Here is a 12,572-nt window from a genome sequence, read left to right on the forward strand (position 1 = left end):
AAAAGAAAAATCACATTCATTGTACCCTATATAAAACTTATAAGAAGTTCTATGTTTCTGCATACAAAGTGTCTGGAAAAATACTCTTTTTTCCATTTGGTCAGGAGATTAATCTGCCATGATACGGAATAAGTACTGAGCACAGTGATCAAAGCAATTCTGACCTTTAGCATCAATGACTGTAATATGCGGTATCAGGAATGAAACTTAAACAAAGGTCCAAATGCATTTGAACACAAAACTGTCTGCTCAGTAGCACCTGCCACAGAGAATAAGTTCCCCCACTACTGATACTTCTTTATAAGTTCCCCACTGAGTAACAGGCTGGATTTAGAGTCTTGGCTCCTAGCTTTAAACCTCCATGAGGTTTTGCTCCAACCTACATGTGAGACCACTCTGCATGGTTGTAACCTCTTTTGAAAGCTACACTGCTGTACTGAATTAATTACTATATCAACAGTAAAACATATGTGTACAGGAGATAGTATGAATGTTTTTTGTTTTTTTTATCTTACCAACTGTGCAACTTATTTTCAGAAGATATGTTTGCTAGACATTTAACCTTGCAATACACAATACTGAGTGTGGACTAAAAGTCTAGAGAGACAGAGCCGTCACTGAACCATGAATCATGATAAAGCTGAAAAAACTAAGGTCTTGTTTGTGGCAACTTGTCCATGAACAAGCCCACTAAAACTTTCTGGACTAACACAATTTCTTGTTCAATTAAATTAGAATTCTCATAGTTCAGGTATGCTGAAATTAAGAATTTCTTTTTTTTTTTGCTAAAATCTAGTTAGTCTAATGAAAGAGATTGCCTCTGACAACTATGAGGATTTGTGGTATTCTCAGCTCATTCTCCCATTTACCCCTAACACAGCATCAAGTGTGATGCACCAGTGCATGACTTAATGCACTTGTTTGTATAGAAATGCCAGAAATGTTTCACCAAAAAGATATCCAGTGCAATTCCAGAGCCTACCACTTGTTGCCCAAATTTGTCTTAAGTGTGGCACCATATACCACAGTTGCCTTTCACCAGCACCACTTTTTATATTACGATCACTTACTTGCTTTACAGAACATATTGCTATGAGGTTTTGGAGTTAGTACTTTTGCATTTCTGCATGAGTGTGTACATGTGTGTAGGAGAGAGGGGAAAAAAACAAAAAAAATAAGACTTTAATGGACTCTCTCAATTCAGATCAGTAACATTAAAACTATTTTATATATTTAAAATATTTTCCTATATTGTTTGATTTTTGAAAAAGAAAGCAAGCCCCTAATTAAATATGTTGTAAGACATAAGAGAAAATTCTGGCCAACAACAAAACAATGAGAATTCCTGATACCCACTTTGCCACAAAAGCTATCCCCACTAGCCACAGCTAACCCCCCCCCCCACCCCCACCTGCCTCTGGTCATGCTGCCCACCTGTCTCACCCGCCATGCATTGTTGGAATAATATGCTGTTAAATAAGGCGGGAGGCTGCCCATTACTGCACCCCCATATTTGGGGTGTCTGCAGCTCCGTACCTCCCCTACACTGCAGCCCAAGCCTCACAGATGGCATCCAGTTCTTATCATCACCAGCCCCACACTGGGCTCCAGAATCCTCCGATCAGGACCCCTCCAAGATCCCTCTAATCAGGCGGGCTACCCTGCCCTCATTCAGGGCTACCTCGCTCCCTGAAACTCTTTCCCCTCTCGGGCATAGTCCTCTCCTGGGACCTTTGGACACATAGGCCCTGGCCTCACCTCCAAGGCCAGCTGGGAACCCCAGGCCCTCCACGCTCTGGGCATCCCTCGCCATGGGCCGCTGGCCCTTTTGACTGTTCTGGTCCTGGTCCCAGCCCAGGCCAGTTGAGGGTACTCTCCATCAGGCCTCTAGCCCCACTTACTCCTGGGGTCCACCCTCAGGATCCTACCAGCGGGTAACCCACCCAGTTGTGGGAGCTGGGGTTAACGTGCCCCAACTCACCTTTCTGAAAGTAGAAGGATTGTGGGTTAGGATATATGGAGGTCAAAGGGAAAGGGATTTGGTGGTAGGGGTCTGCTACAGACCCCCACACCAAGGGGAAGAAATAGATTTAGAAATCCTGAGGCAGCTCTTGAAGACCATAAAGACTAGGGAAGTGGTAGTCATGGGAGACCTAAACTACCCTGACATCTGCTGGGAGATGCAGACAGCAAATTCCCACTGTTCACACAGGACCTCCACCTGACACAGGAGGTACATGGTCCCACTAGGGGGAATGCCTTACTGGACCTGGTATTGGCAACAGGGGATGACATGGTAGGGGACCTACAGATCAGTGGTCACCTGGGGGACAGTGACCACCAAATAATAGAATTCATAATTGGCTAGAGGGTCATACCCAGAGAGTGGTGGTGGATGGGTCGGTATCGACCTGGAAGTACATGGGCAGTGGGGTCCTGCAGGGCTCGGTCCTTGGACCGATACTCTTCAACGTCTTCATTAGTGACTTGGATGAGGGAATGAAGTGTACTCTGTCCAAAGTTTGCGGATGATACAAAACTGTGGGGAGAAGTGGACACACTGGAGGGCAGGGAACAACTGCAAGCAGACCTGGACAGGTTGGACAAATGGGCAGAAAACAAAAAAATGCAATTTGACAAGGAGAAATGCAAAGTGCTGCACCTAGGGAGGAAAAATGTCCAGCATACCTACTGCCTAGGAAATGACCTGCTCAGTAGCACAGAAGCAGAAAGGGATCTTGGAGTCCTAGTGGACTCCAAGATGAACATGAGTCATCAGTGTGACGAAGTCATCAGCAAAGCTTACTGCACTTTATTGTGCATCAGCAGATGCATGACGAACAGAACCAAGGAGGTGATACTTCCCCTCTATCGGGCACTGGTCAGACCACAGTTGGAATACTGCGTGCAGTTTTGGGCACCGCACTTCAAGAGGGATGTGGATAACTTGGAGAGGGTCCAGAGAAGTGCCACTCATATGGTTAAGGGCTTGCAGGCCAAGCCCTACGAGGAGAGACTAGTGTACCTGGACCTCTTCAGCCTCTGCAAGAGAAGGTTGAGAGGCGACCTTGTGGCTGCCAGAAATTCATCATGGGGCACAGAAGGGAATTGGTGAGGCTCTACTCACCAAGGCACCCCTGGGGGTCACAAGAAATAATGGCCATAAGCTAGCAGAGAGCAGATTTAGACTGGACATTAGGAGGAACTACTTCATCATTAGAGTGGCCAAAATCTGGAATGGGCTCCCAAGGGAGGTAGTGCTCTCCCCTACCCTGGAGGTTTTCAAGAGGAGGTTAGATAAGCATCTGGCTGGGGTCATCTGAACCCAGCACTCTTTCCTGCCTATGCAGGGGGTCAGACTCAATGATCTATTGATGTCCCTCCGGCCCTAACATCTATGAATCATTATATTAGGTTAAAGATGCAGTATGGTACAATACAAAAAGAGGTATCTGGACAAAAGATGTGAAACATACCACTTCAATAAATTACTACCACTGAAGCAATATGCTAGAGAAGCACCATGGGATGATGCCAAAAGGCATGCCACACCCAAAAAAGAATCAATCTGCCATCAATTAGCATTCTTCTCTAATTGCAACATACTCAGCAATTAAAGGCATGATCATTTTCTCTACCAAGGAACTCTTTAAGCTCTTGAAATGTTAGATGTTTATCTGAGTGATTTCCAGAAAACTACATGAACTCAAGAGATCAAAAAGAAATTTGAATTTATGCTAAAGACATTTTGCACATACAGTACTGTGAAGAGATCTAGAACTGAGCAAACTGAAGCCAGAATTTATAAAAGTGGACTCTAATTTGGAGTGTCCAACTTTAGAGATGATGAGCACTTAAAATTCAAATGAAGTTAGAAATGTTCAATTCTTCTGGAAAAAAAATGGGCCTCACCGGTAGATGCACGTTATTATGTTGATATGGCACTATCCACTGTCATGTACAGATACCCCAGCTAACTTTAGTACCAGATGCAGAATAGTTTGATTAGGGCAGCTTTCAGACTGTCCTGATGAGATGCAGAATACATTAGCCCTTGTGGAAAGCTGCCCTAATGCAATAATATAGCTTCTGGTACCAGCGCAAGCTTAAAGATTCTATATACAAGATGCTGCATATCCTAAAATTAATGTCTCTTATTCTCTTCAGATTCTTACACCATATTCTTACCCACCCCCCAAAAAAAAATCAGAAGCCACTTTAATGAGTTTTAGTGGCTTTTCCAGGTTCATTATGAATACACAGAATTGCAATAGTTCCCAAGTATTTGGATGCAACATTCATGCTTGAATCATTTAATGCTGTGGTATGACTTCCATTTCTCATTAAAATATGTAAGTATAGTAATTGCTGAGAACTTACGGTTCATCTGACATTGTGCAAACTACAGAATAATGTATGGACCTTGTCCTGAGTAAACAACTGAACAGACAATAACACCTGTATAAAGAGGCCCAGAAGATGACTCCATATTAAAACAAAAACAAGCAGGCATCTTAGTATAAATGGTGGACATTTTTTTTATCATGCAAGTATCTAATTTACAACCAATTAGCTACTGCACAGTAACACTTTAGTCCTAAGTCAGTCCACACACAGCATTAATGTGCTTTAACGCCTGCACATCTAGACACTGGCCTATTCCTACTTAATGCACAGTAAATTTAAGACAGCATAAATGCACATGTAGACATACCCACAGGAAACATTCAAGTCATAATTCTGAATCGGTTATTTAAAAATACTGAAAATCTAAACTGTAAGCAAAGAATTTTTTTTGTCATTATACTTTTTCTTTCCCAGTACAGTGTTTTTTTATTTAAATGTATGTTCTGACAGGAAAATAAATTTCAGTGATTTTTTTTTTTATCTTGGTTCAGTCACAGCTCTCAACCAATTTGAAAAGAAGTTAGTTACTAAGGAATGAAAGCTTCTTTCCATTAATGTTTCAGGACACAATGTTCCTGTCTAGCAAAGTGCAAGCAGCAACAGGGCAAATACCATGGATTTTCTGCCTGTTTTAAAGCAAAAATTACCAGTATTATTAGGAGCAGAGGACAGGGAGGGATTCATGTCTCTGGGCCAATGAGTCTAGTCCTCTGCTGTCGCAGGAAGCATATAAACCCATTCATAAATATATCAAATATCCATCTTAAAATATATTTGGTGTTTTTTTCCACACTACTCTAGAACCTCAATGCTCTGATGGTTAGAAACCTCCTGATTTCTAGTCTTAATTTATTTACAACCCATTTATACTCATTTGTTCTTGTGCCAACATTGTCAGTCAGCTCCAACAGCAGAGAGCATATCCTTAGCTTATACTCAGAGGCAATGAAGATTAATCTACCTGTCTGCTTAAAAGAACAAGCACTCAAAAGTAGTTTGTGACAGTCAAGTCTTTAGCTCCCAATGTGAACAATAAATTGGGTGAAACAAAAATTGTGCATGCTCTAACCATATCCTTCCCAACACAGCAGAGGCAGAGAGCATGACAGCACAATATACTAACCCTTCCAATACTATGAAATTTTTTACCACAGGGCAGAGTATAATATGCATGTGTATAATAAAGAGAAATACTATAAGAAAATCCCAGAACCTTGTCTGATGGAAAAGAGTGGTTTATCCTGCATTTCCAGTTCACTAGTAATACAGTACTCGCATCAACTCAGGATGACATGAGCTCTGTTGAACATGGGGGAGGGGAGACAGAAATGAAAGCATCTTCTCCCTTTACAGAAAATTGTGCCATCTAGCAGCAACAGCCAGTGAAAGCTCTAACTATAACTGTGTAAATTACTGCAATAAGATTTATTGGTGGGGGGGGAAACAAATTTCAATGATTGTTTATTTGGGATCTTGGAAACTTTTTGGTAGAAGATCCCAGGTCTCTTAACTAACCAGCACTGCTTTAATCAGTAGGGTAACTAATAGCTGACAAGCAGGGCAAGAGCCCCAGACACTCAGTAAGAGAGGTAATGGAATGGAGGCAGGGGGGCTTGAGGCTCTAGCCACAGAAATCAAAGGATTAGGAGTCTCCTTGTCCCTCCTCCCCCCTGGAAAACATCACTGCTGCAACGGAAGTGTTGAATGTCACTGCCAAGAGCCAGGTTAACATTTACCTGGCCCTGCAGCCTTTGCTGAAGCTTTGGATCTTCACTCACCATACAAAAAACTGTGGTGGTAGCAGTGCCAGGGAAGAATTAACCAGGCTTTTGGCAGCAACACTTCCCCTTGCAATAGTGTCCTGTCCCCACTCCACCCTGTGTGGCCAGCACCTCAAACACGCATGCCTCCACTCCCAGTCCCCAGGGTGCAAATCCTATCACGTATGAGTCTGTGCCTACGGCACAAACCCTAGCAGGTACACCTCTGGCTTCAGGATATTGGTCTCAAAAGAAATATGTCTGAAAAAATAGATTTTCAAGGACTAATTTCATATTACAAACTAGCAAATATATTAACACTCTTTGAAGGAGAAAAAAAATGCTATTTAATCATTGCAAGAAAGTTGCCTTAGTGGTACAGGCTTAATTTATGTGATATAGCTGGTTCACTGGAGCAGTAAAAAAAAAGATAAGCCAGCATATGTTCTTATACTTTTAGGGACATTTTTTTTCAGTTGGATGAACCATAACTGTTTTCAAGTTACTAAAATATCCCTTAGTTCATTCTGAATTCCCTCAAAAGTAGTGTAGTTTTGTGAATTTCTGTGGCATTTCACTCTTTCCAGCTCAGAATCTGTCATTTATATCTGTTCTCAGTTTTGTCATCCTGTTTGAACTTCAGATCGTTTCAGTGCTAATTGATAAAGGCAGCATTCTCAAGACTATGCTCTCACTTTCATCATGGGACATACTATTATGGATGGCACAGCATGGCAGGTGATAGAAGTGGTCAGTTTTGCCTACTTATACTAACCATGTGGGTAGCATGAAAGACGTTTCCCAAAGAAAAGGAAGCCACTGTTATATTTCAAATAGATCCTGTGGCTACTTGAGCCCCAGACCCTCATGAGTAGCTGTGGGAATCATTTTATGTGTGTGCATATAGGTGGTGAGGGTCAGGTCACTTTTAGCAAGTGTAGAATAAAAAAACAATAATACTGTGCATCTACTTTTGTGGGTACCTCACCATATTCTGTCATCTACCCGACTGTCTGAGGAATACTTATAGGACTTTGAAACATTTTTCCAAATAGGATGGTTTGGTACTTACTCTGAGCTAAATTCCTGCAAAGAACTTGGAGTCAGAATCACTTATGTCTGTTGTAAGCGTCAGTAACACATGCATACCACTATCTCAAAATCATTTGTTAAATTAAGAGATAAACAGTTTGGTTCATATTCAAGAATTGGCTTAACAGTTAATCTTTGTCCAAAGGAAACAAAAACAGACTTGTGTGGTTTTAGCCAATTTTCATTAACAGAATTAGTTGCTCACTATTTCACGTCATTGCTAAGAACCAAAATCCTTAGCAAGACACAGAGGAGGGGAGGACAGATGTCAATCCATGCATCTCTCCATACTATGCTCCTTCAGTTAGACATCACTTCTAATGCAGGAACCCATGAATTTTTAGCAATGTGAAGCTGTTTTTTAAAGGGAACCTGATACATTTAGCTGAGGGCAAAAGATTACAAAATGTCAGTTCACATGTAGCCACCCTCAAGCATCGCTGTGGTCTTGGCACATACACAATACTCAGCAAAGGTGCTATAGCCTCCCTAAAGGAATTCTCCCTCAGCAGTTTCTAAAAGCCAAAGAAAGATGAACTTCATTTCCACCAGATGAACTGTAACGAGAGAACTATGATGATACACAACCCATTAGAAGTGAGTCACAGTGTGGTTTTTTGCTTCAGCTTAGCAAGTAGATTTGCCTTGCCTTTTCCTTATGTCATCACTCCTCTCCCCTTTAGAAAGCCTTGAAGATGCTTTTCTTTTCCTGTCTCTACATAGTTACAGCCAAGACTTAGGATAAAAGCATATTACAAAGACTCCTGCTACTGCTGGCTCAGTAGCAAAAATCCACAACCACTTCTTGCAAAATGTGGCCACTTCTTGCAAAATGTGGCCAACTCCTGTGCAGTTCAGTTAGCCTTTCTAAAAGGCATAATGGATCATCTTGAAGCTCTCATAAATTAATGGCCCTAAAACTATCATCAACAGAATCTATACCTTCAAACTACAGAAAGAAAGGAAAAAAGCTACCCTAAAACTATTACTCAAGGAGAAGTGTCCATGCTAGCTTGTTCTTAGAATCATAGAAGTAGGGTCGGAAGGGACCTTGCAGATCTTCAGGTCCGACCCCCTGCCTGGGCAGGAAGAGAACTGGGCTCAAATGACCCCAGCCAGGTAGGCATCAAGTCACTTCTTAAAGACCCCCAGGGTAGGAGCCAGCACCACTTCCCTTGGAAGCTGGTTCCAGATCCTAGCCACCCTAACTGTGAAGTAACTCTTAACTCTACATAGTCAAGGAAAAACCAACAAGAATTAGAAGGAAACAAATAATAATGCAAATTCATGGGTTACAAGTGTGTAAGCCAAATTGGGTTTTTTTGGTTCTATGATAGAAGGACCTGATGATCAATTGGTGTAAATTATTCTCTCCAGTAAAGGCAATTGACTTATTCCTGTTTATACCAACTGGGACTGTGTAAACAAATTCAATTCTCTCAGATCATTTATCTCAGGCTTGTGTTCTTGCTAGAAAAACTTACCTAGTGATGCCTTGAATGCTGAGCTCCTGAACAGAAGAGAGCTTTCAGGACTGATGCAATGCAGCCAGGGGTTCCTGTGCACACATTTCAGCATACTCTACAGGTTCTCTCAGTCTGCCTGGAGACAAATGGCAGCAGTGCATAGGGCGTCCCTGATATAAAGACACAGACTGTTCCTGAGCTGTCTGTGTCAGCCAACAGCACATGTGGGTTGCAAAAGGGGCATGCTTTCCCCCTGCTGAATTGAAGCAGTAGGCCAGGGGTATATGCTTGCATCCACACAAATAGTAGTGGCACAAATTTGTGCCACAGCACATGCCCCTACACATGCATCTTGGTGAAGGACAAATTGTCCCACTTCAGGCTCGTGTGAGGCCCTACCCCTGCCCCAATCCCATGTGCCCTGGATACGAAGCTGTCACCACCGCCATTGGTGGCATCACTGGCAACGGGGGCGGGGGGGGGGCCTAGCAAGCAGCCAGATGCAAAGCCAGTGGTGGCAGTGCAGAGTCACCATGGCTACAACACCCAGTTCTGTGGGGCCCCCCAAAGCACGGGGCCTGGGGCAGTCGCCCCAATTCACACCCTACCAGGGATGACCCTGCATACAGGCCAGCCTGCACTGTCTGCTGAGGGCGGACAAGGGGTGGCCAGGAGTAAAGCACCCTGGGATGCTGGATAATTGTGCTGTGGCTTCTCTCAGAAGGTAATGTGTACAGACATTTGCTCTCCTAAGAGAAGCTCTCCTGGGAATGATCTAATCCTCTTCTGGGGATCAGCTTTCCCCCACTTTACTCTTCTGCCATGACTTGATGTTATTTGGTTCTTAAAAAGGAGGGAGGCTGACCCACAGGTTCCCAGACAAGCTCCAGGCTCACCACCTGTAGGATAATGAGCTGTTGCCTTAATAGCAAAATGCACACTCCTACCTCCCCTTGACATGCCCCATGCCTCACAGATGTTTTATAATTTTCTCTTTATGTAGGAGTCTCAGCTGCTGTGGGCTTACCCCCTCTCTCTCTCCAGCTAGGCCTGTCAGTCAAAACCCCACTAAGCAGGGCTTGACCCCAAGGCTCTAGCTCTCTAACTCGTTCGGGCTCAAGGCCTTCCATTCCATACTATCCACAACACCAGGCCTACTGGCCCTTCTACACTGTGCCCCTGTGGCACCAGCCTGTTGGGGCCTCAGCCCCCTCCAGCTTTGCCCCTCATTCTGTAGTTAGGGCTGTTCACCTAAGTCCACCCACTAGGACCTGGCTCCAAAGCTCCTATCTTCCCTTCAAGCAACTCTGGGCTTGTGGCCCTAGTGCTGCACCCCTAGTGCAGCAGGGCTTCGTGAGCCCTCTAGCACAGTGCCCCTCAGTGCTAACGAGCTCTCCTCCTCCCCTACAGCCTCAGCCACAAACCATTGGCATTTAACATTAAACATAAACCATAGGCCCCTATGGCCATATAATGAAAATTAAAAAAAACAAGAGAGGCAAAGTGCCCGCTTATATGTGATTGTGCTTCTGTCTCACAGCATGGTGTATTCTTCCCAAGGAGGCTGCCGCAGCTGCTCCATAATCATTGGGAGTCTCCCTCGCTGCTGTCTCTCTAGCTTGCTCTGCTTGAGGTTTATATGGTTCTGGCCTTCCCCTTCCTGTCACCTGACCAGCTGGCAGGGCTCAATCCTTAAACCCTGCTCAACTGGCCAGGCTGCACCCAGAAGGTTCTGGATTTAAAGGGGCCACTCTGCTTCCTGGTAACAGGGCTAGGTTTCCCTGTTACACTCCCCGAGTAGAAACTGAATGTCTATATGTGCCCTGAGGGTTTGGCACTTAAAATCTTGAGGTCTAACAATTATGAGACAATAGCAAAATGCTGAAGGATCAAATGATACTTGATCAGCTGTTGATCAAGCATCACTATTTTTCTATACATAAACACACATGCAAGCACCTAGCCTTTTAAAACACAAACATCTGGAGTCAATCAGAAAGCTAACACAGAAGTACTTGTTGGCTTTTACAAAAATAAAGAGTGCCCTGAATAAAAACCTCTCCCCTTTGTATTCTCTCTCTGACTTCCACAGCTGTTCGCTACTTATCTTTAAATGCTTTTTAAACTTTGTCTGACATTTCCATTTTTTTTTTTTTTTTAATCTTTAATTCACTTCTTAACAAGCTTCTTTCAGGATGATTCATATTTTTCTTGAGCCAATAGTAACTGATTATAGTTTCTTCTCAGGCTTCACATGTATTTCTCCTCTCTAATTACAGGTTAATCTTTAGATGATTAACATATTTGATATATTACTTGAAACTTTATCCTCTTGAAAGGATGTTATTTTTTGGATATGCTTCAGGTGCTTTCTTTAATTTTAAGGGAGATGAAGAATATATGAACTTTTTGTTTTCTGAGATACTAGTTCTTTGTACATCTGGATAAATGATTGGCTTGGGCAGTTAACCTACACTGAACTAAGGCTGTGTGTAGATTAAATGAGAGGCGTGTGTGCATGACACTTTAAAGCAGGCTAAATGCTTTTGCACCACTTTAATGGTGTTGGTGTTTGTACACCTTGATGGCATATTGCACATTAATTCCAGCCGCTGTAGGAAATTCAGTGGCTTCATGCGCCTTAAATGACTTGGGGCACAGCAAAATAAAACTCCTTTGAATAAAACTGCCCCTATGGCTGTGGAGTGAAGCACCGGGCTCTGTGCAGCTCCATGGCTCTGCAGAAAGCCCTGCAGGCAGCCTGGCATCAGCCCAGGAAGGCAGGCTCTGCCCAAGAAAAGTGGCAAGCCTGATTTCCTCCCTCCCACCCCCCAAAACCTGTCTGCCTGACTGAGTTATGAGGGGGCCTGGTGCTTCTCTCCGCAGCTGTGGTGTCCCCTGAGACCACCTGACCCAGGTGCCTGCAGGCAGGTGCTGCCTAGGGGGGGGCTGCCACTCCCACTCCCCCCAAAGCCCAGGGACTGCTCCACCCACTGACAGCTTGCCCTCCCCTCCCTGCCACCGGAGAGGCAGGAAAGTGCAGGGGGTGTGCACAACACAGGGGTTTACTTCATCTTAAATTGAAGCAGTGGCACAGTGCGACTGCACTCAGATGGGCACTCCAATGTGGATAGCTTCTTACATCCAGCTTTTACTAGTGTCTGACAGGAGTCACAACTTAGATAGAATTTAAATTACTGACCTTGGGAGGTAAGTATGACTGACTTTTTCTGACTTAATACAGGGGTGGGTAAAATACCACCTGTGAACTGGATCCAGCCTGCCAGATACTTTCATCCAGCCCACAATGCCCACCAATTAATTGTACCCTTCCCGGTCCTTCCACCCGTGAGCATGGGAGTGAGGTACCTATGTATACACCATCCCCAACATACTCTATTGTGCCTCACTCCCACCCTCATGGGCAGAACAGCCCAGTGTGGCCAGCATGCAGCTTTCAGGTGGGGCTGCTGCTGGCACTCCTACAGCTGCCAGGAGACCTGCTTGCTTCCCTGGAATCCCACTTACTCCCGGCACCAGGTAAAGAAGCGGTGGAAGCAAGGGTGGAGCCAGACCTGCAGCTGGGTGGGAGTGGAGAGTGTGGGGCTGAGGCTGACAGCTGCACAGACCCCATGCCCATTGGGGTAGGGGGGAGCACAGAGCTCAAGTGGGCAGGGTATGAGAGAGTGAGGAGGGACTGTAGGTACCCTCCCCGCCCCATTTCCCCCATGGCAGCAGCAGGCAGGGGCATTCAGGGTAGTCACACCTGCGCAGGCACTGGTGCCCGGTGGCACATTGTGGCAAGGGGCATAGCTTAGCTGGCCACCTCTATCACCGGTGCTCTCCA

The 12,572-nt window shown here is 44.4% G+C and overlaps 1 long non-coding RNA gene across 1 annotated transcript in view; it reads right to left on the reverse strand.

Annotated features, from left to right (window-relative positions):
* The window catches only part of LOC132249092 (uncharacterized), a 44,744-nt gene extending 34,379 nt beyond the window's left edge, over positions 1-10,365 (reverse strand). Inside the window, exons 1-2 of the long non-coding RNA XR_009460487.1 lie at positions 10,264-10,365; positions 8,744-8,861 (exon numbers count right to left, since the gene is read on the reverse strand). This is a non-coding gene — a long non-coding RNA (uncharacterized LOC132249092). The remainder of the gene's footprint in view (positions 1-8,743; positions 8,862-10,263) is intronic.
* Between the last annotated feature and the right edge of the window lie 2,207 nt (positions 10,366-12,572).

The sequence above is a fragment of the Alligator mississippiensis genome, chromosome 3, assembly GCF_030867095.1.
Source record: "Alligator mississippiensis isolate rAllMis1 chromosome 3, rAllMis1, whole genome shotgun sequence".
Lineage (NCBI taxonomy): Eukaryota > Metazoa > Chordata > Crocodylia > Alligatoridae > Alligator > Alligator mississippiensis.